The 12,645-nt window shown below is 30.4% G+C and overlaps 1 protein-coding gene across 1 annotated transcript in view; it reads right to left on the bottom strand.

The window, feature by feature from the left end:
• LOC145315847 (uncharacterized) overlaps positions 1–12,645 on the bottom strand; it is a 78,943-nt gene that overhangs the window by 28,844 nt on the left and 37,454 nt on the right. The gene's annotated exons all lie outside the window — the stretch shown is intronic.

Raw genomic sequence — 12,645 nt, 5'->3', positions numbered from 1 at the left:
AATATTTCCATAAATACAAGCTTACGCTTTCTTCCTACCTAATAATAATTTGTTTGGTTTAACAAACCGAATTAATTATGAATATTTTGTAGCATGATAAAAAATGAATATAAATTTTTACTTTAGAAAACGAATGAATTACCATGAAGATCGTATTCAATAGAAGCAAGAGTAGAATGACTATAAATTTGTTTATTAACAGCATTTCCATTACATTTCTATTCCTTGACTAGTTTTAAAGTCATTTTGCATTTTAGAATTTTTAGATTTTTCTTTTACGGACTATGCGTTAATAGAGTGTACAGTTAATCAATAGCTGTAACAACACATTAGCTTGTAGAATAGTTTTGCTATAGAAAAATATATTAATTTGTTTGGTTTGGATTAGATTCCTTAGAAGCCCTGAAGCAAGACTTTGAATATAATAAAAAATGTGTATTCAATTCCACGGTGCAGTATCATTTCATTTCTTTACATTTTATATAGTTGTTTTTCATAAATATAAGTTACATGTTATATAATTATACTTTGAAAATTTCTATAATAAAGGTTAGATTATATTTGATAAACGGTAGCCCTGAAGGGTTAGGCTTCCTGCTGTGGTTAGGCATAAAGAAAAACAATATAGAAAAAGTAATAATATAAAAAAATGACATGATATAAACTTACATGAACTGACATACTGAATCAATCATTAGAAACTTATATCAACACAATAGCAAAAAAGGCTCCTTTATTTATTACCATTGGTTACATGTCTTTTCCAACTACTACTAAGCTCTTAAATACCAAAAGTTCGTCTGTATGGTCAACTGTTCGTCTGAAACGTTTTGGGGTAAAAGTTGAACTTCTGGGGTAAGACAGACGGCTGGTTGTTAGGAATTCTATGACAAATAAGCAACAATTTAATTCACTTTATCTATAAGTGCGTAATTCTATAATTATCAGGGAAAATAATTGGTTCACTTAGCTGCTATTTTAGATAGACGAATGCAATTTTGTATGATGGTCTTAGTAGTCAATTCGCACATATTCTTTGACTCAATTAGTATATTGATCTATCTATAATGGTTTAAAGCACAGAAAATACATACAACAAAAACTTTTGTCAACATTTTTTATCTATCCGTTTGTATATTTGGTCGTTCATTATTTTTAAGCTTTGTTGGTACTTATTGGAAGTTGTCATCCTTTGTTGGTACTTATTGGAAGTTGTCATCCTTGTTGCGAATATGGAACACTATGCGGATGTAATATTGAACGGAAGTGAATACACACTCTATAATAAAGATGTACATTGGAAGGATTTCTGGATGGATGCGCACAAGGTATTTGATCTATGTAAAGATAACAACTTAATTACATCTTATTTTGCAATTCCATCTTATTCATAGATGTACATACTTACAAAGAAAAGCTTTCTTTATTAATTTACTAGCTGCTGCTACTCTACCATCAAGGGAATCTCTGTTCGAAGAGATAGTAAAATGCAGAAAAATAGCTTAACACCATCATAAGACCTAAATCTATAAATAAAATAGTCTAAAACTATGTTACTCTCAAGCAGATACAAATATTTCAAAGTGTATCATTATTTGTTGAAGTGTAGCAGTCCTACTGGGAAGGAAAAATACACATTTTATTGATTTTTGCTTTTATTTTAGTGACTGCAGCTTCAGACTGTACAAAAATACTGTTACTACTTAAAACTGTGGATTTTTTATGATTTTGAGATTTTGATCAGCATGTCAGGGTGCCTGTCTGCCAATTCTCGAGAAATAAGGTGGCTGTGTTTGTGGCAGTCGATTCTTGTTCATAATAATAATGTTTAAATCAATTTAAACTTAAAGAAATGAACATATGTTTATTTTATATATTTTTCTGGCACCTAAATCAAACAATCATAACGCACCGTGAAATTGAAATGGAAACCCGAAGCGTTTCTTAAGAAGATGGCGGGATAAATTTATATCTTATCAAGCACATAAAAGTAATTAAAACTCTGCAACAAAAGACTTTTTAATGTTCGGGTTATAAAAAAATACAAGTTTGCGTTTCATAGACGTAAGTAAAAATTGATTTAAATAGTGAATCCACGGTACAAAGTTTTTTTAATCTTAGAAAATCTTAGCAAAACATGGCAAAACACACTCACAGCTTAGAGAACCTAGTAATAGTGTCTAACTTTTTATCTTTGTGACGTAACAAAAATCGAAGGATGAGAGGGGAGGTGGGAAAGGAAACCCCTAAAAAAGAGATGGATTTTTGTTACGTCACAAAGATAAAAAGTTAGACACTATTACTAGGTTCCAGCTTAGAGTACAAAAAAAATATTACAAATTCCTACTAAAAAACTCTTCTGTAAAAATCCCCCATGGTTGCTTTTTTGTCTTTAGGAATTCTTAATAAATGCTTCTAAACTCTTAAATTTTATTTTGGATATTTAAGTGGGATATGTAAAAATTTGCATACAATGTTTCAATCAGGGCTCGGCCGCTGCTGAAGTTTTAAAGCAAGCTACAACTAAAACTTTCTATACAATTTGTAAAGCACTCTATATAGCCGTAGTAGAGCCACTCATTTTTGTGTTTCTTTATACAACCTCGGACAGAAAAATGGAAAACAGTAAAAGTGTCTGACTATGACGTCAGAAAAAAATAACAATTAACCAATGAGAAGCCAGTATTCACAATGGTAAAATATATAGCGGCCTCTCATTGGTGAATTGTTGATTTTTTCTGACGTCATAGTCAGACACTTTTACTGTTTTCAGAAAAATGCAACCTGATTACGAATCAATATAAAACAATCCTAGGCCAAATCTTTTTGGTCATTAAACAGCTGAAGAAGATTTACACTTATAAGGGCGGGTGCCGAGCCATGAATTCAATAAGAACCTACATTGCATACTAAGCAATATTCATACATGAAGCTAAGTAATATTTTACAAATTTATGGTCAAACAATAAACAATACATTTCTTATTAATCTTCAACTGTATTTGAATATATAAAATAGTTTCTGTATGCAAATCACGACCAAAGGAATTTAAATACAAATTTTATTCAAATTAAAATTCATGTTCTCTAAGTATAAAAGAAGAATTATTCTAAACATACCTACGTTTTTTTATCCACTTTCAAAGAGGATATCATGTAATGATATTTTATTTTATGTCATTGATGATTATAAACTTAAACGGTGCTTTCATTCAAATCTTAACTAAACCTTACCTAACCTAAAATAAACATTAAAAATACTTTCGTTCGTGGTCAACTTGTAATATGAGGGGAAACTGCCATTAAAACATGAATTACACATCTACAAAAAAAATATTTGGTATAAATTCAAACTAATTATGGAAATATGTATACCTATAATCAGAAGATAGTTGTACTCCTCTATATTTTTTAGCTTTCAGATATATATAAACAGGGTGTCCCTCATAAACTGGTTTTTTTTTGAAACGCTTATATTAATATTTGAACTATCTTAGTAAAATAAAAAGTATTTGGCAGCCTACTACTGACCATTTTATGGAGTAATGATAAAAATCCACAAAATAAACAGGAAAAAATCTACGAGGTATTGCATAAGAGGTTCATTTTATTGAACTAACCCACAAGAAAATATTTGCTTTGTGAAATTTAAGATTAGTTAGGGTACAAACAGCTGGTCGCTCAGACTTTCTAAGCACAAAAATAGAACAGACTTGACATAAAATACCAGAAATTCTCAATATTAAAGAATCCAAAGTGTAATATAAGTAAACAATATGTAAAATAGGCATATTATTGATCTTCTTTGTTAATTTTTCATGTGAGCTCGCTTCAAATGCACACAAGAACCTGAAATATACCAGATATTTTAATTAGACTACAAAGCCAGTTCTTATAATGTCTGGAGTAAGTCTTTGTGATCCACCATTTGACCACCAGCTGTTTTAAAAGTTAACTAAGGCATATTTTTCTTGTGGATTAGTCTTATAATCACTAAAATCAGCATGTTAGCTTGTAGATTTTTTTCTGTTAACTTTGCGGATTTTTCATCACTATATCATTAAATGGTCAGTAGTAGGCTGCCAAATACTTTTTTATTTTACTAAGATAGTTGAAATATTAAGGGAGTAATAAGCGTTTCAAAAAAAACAGTTTACGAGGGACACCCTGTATATATCATAGACATTACTGAAATCAATCCTACAAAATATAATTTAACAAAGACTTTTGTGTACATTATCGAGTAAAAAAATAATGCTTTTAATCCAAATTAAGAAGACTTGCGTCATTAATAAAGCCTGCTAATTATGCTTTTTTATTATTATAATAAAAGTATGTAGATATACCAATCTAAAAATAACCATATCTATCTTTCATGTAACTGCACCTTAAATGCAAACAATAAAGTATGATTTTTAGTACTTTCCTTCAATGTACATTTATATTAGTGATCTTAATACAATAATGACACAATTCATAAGAAGCGGGGGTATTAGTAATAACAAGAAAATGCGACCAAACAAGAGAAGAAAATGAAAGGTTTGTTACAGGTAATCGGAATATTCATTTTAGACATCTGTCTTTAACGGTATCAGAGTTAATCACATTTCATTTATGTATAGATTTATCATCTCCACCACAGCGTTATGTACGGACAAACGGACAAAGATTAGATGTTTTATGGTATCGCCAGGTAATTTTTGACACCAAAAAAAAACACAAAAACTCAAAGTTAGCTTCTTATAGTTGATGCGCGACCTTTGAACATCCTTGTTCTATGGACGTTACAAATTTTGTTTAACCATGAAAGCTTCGCCATACATGTATATATTTATGCTTGTTTATGTGTTAGCATACGTGTTGTATGTGTGTTTGTTCATAGCACTAAATTATAAAATGAGAAACATTTAAAGAAATATGAAAAAATGCAAACTCTCCCTATCAACATTTGCTATTTTCATATGATATTTTTTTTTACAAATTAATACCTTATTTCTAAATATAATTATAACATGTAGTTGAAGAATTAAAAGAAAACAAGGATGACAACATTAATAAAGACGAACTTTGACAATCATAGAGCAAGCATTTTTAATATTGAAATTATAACAATATAATCCTTATACTAAAGTAACAGGATGTTTGTCTGTGTGTGTGTCTGTGTATCTGTGTGTGTATCTGTGTGTCTGTACCGAAGGATCTCGCTAACCGCTGAACCGATCGGGTTCTCCTTAACAGGGTAGATTATCATATGTCCCGGGAAGGTTTATAACTATTTTGGGGGAGGGTACCACCACCCTCCCAAGAGAAATCACAATAAAATCAAAAATATTAAATATTTCCGCTGCATAGTGTCGCTAGCATAGTCGCGCTACGTAGTCGCGCTGCGTAGACGCATGAATTTAACAATTGATAACATAGACAAGTTATTTCTCAAATTATATATTTAAAATAAAAAAAAAACATTTAAAGGTCACTAGAGGCCTCTAGGGGCGTAGCCGCTAGTTATTATAGACAGTAGCCGGTGGTCACGAAATCAAAATTTAAAGGGTAAATTCCTGTTTTATTGGACCCGGGGCGGAAAAGGCCTGGGAAATTTAAAAAAAGGGTGTCATGGGTCACGTAATATTAACTAATGGTGGTTGTTTGTATAATTCTTTAGCTATGTTTTCATGGAATTGGTCGTTTTTGTTTTTTATAACATGTTGTACTTTCTTATGCATTCCAGCATTAATGATAAACTATCAAATATGAATAGTATTATAATGTGAAATGATATTGTAGAACTGTACAAGGTACTACATATGCCAGATATGCCACTAACATTTTTATGTGTGTAAGCACTTTGTTTGCATATAAACACATTTGCGTTTTTCAAGCGAAGATTTTCTATGGTTAAGGTAAATCACTACGGTCGTAATTCCCTCTTACGTATAAAATACTTTATGTGCCTGCAGGGAGAAGGGATATTTATAATGCTCTCCTTATCGAAAAATATTTTTTAAAAACAATTATTTAGTAAACATCGTTATATAGACACCTTTCCGCGAGTATTGAAATAAAAAAGTATAAGATTAAAGGCAAGTTTTATGATTTTTATTTTAATATTTGTGGAAAATTGTCTGTTATGCGATGCTATTCATACATGATTTTCAGTATTGCTGAGAACCGGTTCAAATCCAACAAAAATTAATCGGTTTCGAAGCCATACTGGAAGATAATTTCCATACCTTTTCCCTGAAGGTATTTTGGGTTTGGGTTGGGCATAATTTTATTTTCATGATTTTTATGATAATGTCGTTATATTTTCTGGATATAAACAAATGACATAATACTTATTATCATTATTGATATATTAATATGAAGGAAATTTATAAATTTATTGCCATATGACAACATTACCAACATTACATAGTGGGGAAGTAGGTATGATTTGGGATAAATTAGAGTGACTAATATATTGTTATATTTTAGTTGCTGGTACAATCTAGGATACCAACAACAGAAATCCAAGAAAATTATTCAACAAACTTCTAAGCTGAGATACTAGAGGACAAATAGATAGACAAAAATCCTGATACTTTATATTATGATACTAGGTATGTGAATATATATTCAAGAAAACTTGTGCTATAACTTTTCTTTTTAATAATAGAAAGAAATAATTTTCTCGTATCTGCATTTTTATAGGGGGTGGGGGGGGGGGGGGTGAGGTAAGGTGTCTAAAATGATAAAGGTCCATAACTTAAACTCCCTGTAAATCGTGGAATGATTACTTCAGTCATTTGCGAAATCTTACTGAATCTACATACATACTAACAGACAGACAGAAATTCTATTCAGGGAGTAACGGAGGGGACAATGGGCAATTAATTCAATATAAGAGTTATCAAAGAAAGGGCATGAAATCCAGTTTAATCCAATAAATTTGTAGGAAATTATAAAGGGCTTGTTAATTGAATAATAGATTTCCATAGCCTCATGTAAAGTGAAATCTCAACTTGTTTTTGATGAAATATATTGAGGTTTTTTGGTGTGAATTTTATATTAAAAGATTATTGGACCCGGCCAGCTGCTAGCAAGAATATGACTGCCCCTTTTTATTCTGTTTATTTCCCTTGTCCCTTGCCCCCACCTCCCCTCTCCCTGTCTGCTACATTCCAAACTAACACAACGAGTGTTATTTCCCTTGCCCCCACTTCCCTTATCCCTTCTCCCCGTCTGCAATATTCAAAACATACATAACGAGTAGCGGCATTTCATGCGCAAGTCCCCAAACTCAGTCAGAAACTGCTAAATTCTTGCACATTCCCTTTAAGCCAGTACCCAAAGTCTGAGACTCCTAAAAATTGAACATTCGATACATTGTCCCCTCCCTTACTCCCTGAATTCTATTACTTTAGTATACAGGGCAGAAAATATCCGCTTTAGTATATCCATTTTTAATTTATTGCCCTAACTTTTGCAAGTTGGTAAAGGAAGATAAAGGCCTATTGGCAAAAATTAACCAATGTCCGTATAATAAATCCATTCTAAATTAACAATGGTATAAAACTGTACAAAAAAAATTAGTTTTAATCTTTTGTACATTTGAATTTCAAACAATAAATTAAATTAAGTAATATTTCTTTATTTGTGAGAAAAGACTTTAAATTTTGCTTATATTCTTATTAAAGCCTAATCTAATGTTGAATTCGATTGAAATAGCATAAAACCACCAAAATGCATCAATAGCATAAACAAATTGAATGACCAATTCAAAGATATATTTGATTATACTAACTTTATATGATAAGTAAAACATTTAAATAAATACACACTTAAAAAACTAAATCTATTTTTATTTATTTATTATGAAAATTTAAGTGTAATTTATACCGGAAAAGTAATACAAAATGTATCACTCCTTATAACTTGACCACAAGGCATTCTCATCACGTGACCTTGCAAACCCCCTATTGTCTATACAATTTACTTGAAAATTAAAATTGTTATTGATATTTAACTGGTATATAATTCATGGTTTCTACGTGAGCGTGTATTTAATTTGATTTTGAAGAACTTGAATTGTCATGTAAAATCCCGTAAAGAGCTCTACTGACTAAAGACTAAACTAAAATGTGGTATTTTTCATGAAAGGTTAAACCTCAACTCTTGGGTCTAAACCACGAGTTAGCTTAGTTATGTGTATAACTAAATTTTAAAAATTATTTTGTAGCACATTTCACAATAAATTTGTATGGGAATATTATTGTTAAAACAACAACAGTATGTAGATCAATACAATCACATACAACAACAGTATATAGGAAGCAATTGATAACAACTTTACAACAAAACAAAATATTTATCAATTCTCAAAAATAATTTGAATTTTCATTGCAGTATCCTTGAAATATCGTTAAATTTCTGGAAAAATATCATTTCCAATTATTAGCATTTAACATTGAATTATATCCTATCATATTAAGTAGTGAGTTTGTTGTCTGCAGCTTAAGATTTCGATAACTACAAAACGGATTGAGTTCTACATTTTAAAGAAGCTTTATATAGTTCCCGGGATGGTTTTAGGCTTTTTTTATTTTTAGAATACAAATACCCTAGATGCCTAGTCTATACTAAAGTAGTTTGTTGCTTGTTTCTTACTTCGTGTGTTGATTAAGATTTCTAAACAGGATTAATAAATAGAAATGCATTACTTTCGATTGTAATTTTTATTTAAAATCTTGTCATGGAAAACAATATAGAAAAGACAAAAAGTTGACCATGATATGAATAAGAGTTAGAATCCTTTTAATCCAAAAAGGGGGACCATAAATCCATGGAGGAAGAGGATAATGGGTTGTTAATTACACAAGTCCCCAAAGTTTTAAAATAACGTTTTCTTATTCATTAGCTTAACTACTTTAGAGACTTTTAATGAATTTTGATTGGTTGGTTCATTTAATTAAGTGACCAACGTTACAACTATTTTTATCTATAGAAGGGTAATTTTTGTAATAAATAAACCTATCAATTAAAAACAAAAACGCTTTCCTGAATCTACTACAGGACTCAAACCTATAGGCTTCTACTAATCCCTAAATATTATCTTAGAACAGCATCATAAGGGGTTACTAGTACTCCTCTGGTTATTGTAAGAATTTAGTCGAATAAGATGATCACATGTTTGATCAATGTAAAAATTAAAAACGTGAAGATAATTTTGAGATAAGAAATCTGTTGGGTAACCATAGGAGAGCTAAGATAGGTCAATAAGATAAAGTTTAAAATTCTTTCTATTAAAATAGCTTGAAAATATTGAAATGAAAAAAATTGCTATATCTTCTATTTACTTATCTACCTTTACACAACTCATTAGAAATGAAGATAGTTATTAAATTATAGGTTAAAATCAACTCAAAAACGTCAAAGCATTTTTGGGACGGAAAGGGTTAAGAGATGGGTTTGTTAAATGTTCTCGCGAAAAGAGCGCCAAAATTTGGTTTGTCTCCAAAAAAATTTAACTTTTTCTCTAGGATAGAATTTGCATTTTAATGTAGAAAAGTTTGACATTTTCTCTTCTATAACTTTTTCATTACACTTTAGATGTTTTAGTAAAATACCTTATTAAACATATTTGAAAATACTTTCATGAAAATTTAGAAATGCGATTTAAAGATTTAAAAATGCGATTTAGCAAAATCGTTTAAAAATGACCACCCATGGAAAAAGAATTAATATGGTTATCATGTTCAAATGATCATTTAATTACGGTGAATGATGTCTAGCGATGAAGAATTTATTATTAAAAGCTTTGCGATGTTATAATGAATCATGTAATTCCAAATACCTAATTTTTATATTGTCTTATCCAAAAAAAAGAAGGGGTTTTAAATAACTTTTTCCTCAGTCAGCTTTTCTACCTTTGAAATGTTATGAAATTTATATTCATAGCCTTTGTTTATGTTATATTATGTTATAAAATATAAATGGCAGATGTCAGATCATTGTTCCAAAAATGGCATGTGACAAGAAATGCAAAAATATTTCAATGTTTTTTACATCAAGATACTTTGCGCCTTTTTTGGGTGGTTCATCTTCTACCTCTCTAGTTAATTAGTGATATTTTTAGGCAAATATCTGCTATTAAGTGGGTGGGGCGTAGTAATACCCCACCCCCTCTCGCCCTAACCACCCTTTACTTTATTTAGTAATCTGTAATCTTTCAATCTTATTTAAGAAGTATTGACTTTTATATTTGCAGGAAACCTCTTTTGTCATATTATAAAACAAACACGATTATGTCAATAATTAGCGCTGTAAGCTACAAATATAAATGTTTAAATAAGAACCGTACAGTATTATCTGTAGGAAAATCTATACAATTTTTAGTTTTTTTATTTATTAAATAATATGATACTCACATTCGAGTTATTTGCCTTTGGTTAAACTAGAAGGCTTTTAAGAACACTTAAAATATGTATTCTTTAAAAATATCTTAATATAATTAATGGGTGGTGTGTGTAATATAACTCAGCCCACACGCACCAAAATCAGGGACGGAGAGGCAATCAGCATAAAATAAGTGTACAATCTCTTTTCCACCAATATAAACCAGCTACAAAAGGTTTACAAAAATAACAACCCAAATTTGTTTGGTTAGAATCTAGTTTATCATCCATTGTCCTATCTCTGAATCCCTGCTAAAAATAGAATAAAAGTGACGCAAAATCAAATTGCAAATCAAGTCGTTTCAGCTCCTGTTTAAAAAAAAAACAAGAACAAATTGAACTTTTAGCAACTGAATGCTTGAAAGAAATTAAAATCTAATCCTATGCACTAATGTCTTTCTGTCATCATGTATGGTGTTTGTGCTAGTAATTTTATTACAAGAATAATGGTATGTGTGTATATATCTTGCTCTCCAGTAAGCTTGATATTGGTCTAAGGTTTTATCATAAAATATAAAAATATTTTGACAACTTACTTTTAGCTGGTGAAGGAAAGGAGCACAGCAGTTTTCAAAAAATTCTTCAAATACAAAAAAATCTTAATTATGCTGTCATAACAATAAAAGAATATTGCAAAATTTGTAGGAAAAAACCACACAAAACGTTTCAAGATGATATAAATATATGCAGGTTTATACCATGACTATGGTGTTTCCATTCAAGTATAATATAGTTCAACTCATTCATGGTATCACAAAAAAAATAAAGATCTATGTTGTATTTATTTTTCAATCGGTTTTCTTGTGTTTATATATTAGAGTTGAGATGTTGTCTATCTAATAGTCTACCCGCTGATACCTCGGTAACCACTGGACCGATTAAGTTCTCCCTTCTTTATTACATCCTGAGCGGAATTCTTTTATCTCTTATGAGGAATAAAACCTCATAAAATGATTTTCCTAGAAATATTGTATTTTGCCGTACGTAGTTCCCTCTTGTTATAAACCTTGGGTCTAAAATAATTTCAAGTTTGTTGTAATTTTGTACCTCCTCCCAATTCTTGGTGGCACGTTTTCATCAATAGTAGAACATGTTTGTGGAAAGAAAGAGTTGGTAATTATACCCAGGGATACAGATGATGTTTACAGTTTAATTTAGCTACACATTTTAACTATTACCAGCTCCCAAAGGTAGGATTTCACGCAAATGCATGTAGAGATGACTAAATTGTTATAACCTAAAGGGTGTGCAAAAAAATACGGACATTTTTAAAATTGTAATTGCTTGTGTTAACAGAAGATAAATACTACGCATACCGTTTGAACCGCTAAAAAGTCTATTTTTAGGAAATATAAAAACGATTCCTGTGCTACGCATAGTTTAGGAGCTACGTGTTAAAATGTCCCAACTGACTTAAAACTTGACTTGCGAGTAAATTTTGAGATATTTTACCATCTGGCTCCTAGATTATTTGTAGCGCAGAAACCGTTCTTATATTTCCAAAAAATACAGTTCATAGCGGTTCTAACGGTATGCGTAACATTTTTTTACTATTAACACAAGCCGGGCAATTTGAAAAATGTAGGCATCTCTTTTTGCCAAATGTCTTCTCTAGTTTTTAGTTATATTTTAAAATTTACTCGCAAGTCAAGTTTTACATCAGTTGGGGCATTTTAACACGTAGCTCCATTACTATACGTAGCAAAGGAATCGTTCTTAAATGTCCAAAAAATAGACTTCTAAGCGGTTCTAACGGTATGCGTAACATTTTTCTACTATTAACACAAGCCGCGCAATTTAAATTTTAAAAATGTCCGCATTTTTTTTGCACACCTTTTAGTTTCCCTGAATTATTCCACTAGAATGGATTAGGGATTCAAAATTATTTTGTGTAAAATGCTGGTAAAATCTACGATTTATCGTTTTTTTTATTTGCTAAATTATAGAATACTAATTCCGCTATGGATCATGATTACTTACAGATAACTGAATGGATAAAAGTTAGTTAAGATAAAAGGGAAAAGTTTGTTTTGCTGCAAGACATTATTTAAATGTACAGTAGGTTGTCTATCGAAGAAGATCCTATCTTAGATTACCCGAACCAAAATTTTCTGGCAAAATGCAAGGTAATATGACCAAACTAATGCAGACAACAAACCCTCTTTAATGCGCATTTTTCATCATAAAGTCGAAATTCTCAAGAGCTCAAGAGA

This window comes from Acartia tonsa, chromosome 4 (genome assembly GCF_053477335.1).
Source record: "Acartia tonsa isolate MP-2025a chromosome 4, ASM5347733v1, whole genome shotgun sequence".
Taxonomy (NCBI): domain Eukaryota; kingdom Metazoa; phylum Arthropoda; class Copepoda; order Calanoida; family Acartiidae; genus Acartia; species Acartia tonsa.
This window is presented reverse-complemented; position numbering and strand designations above follow the sequence as displayed.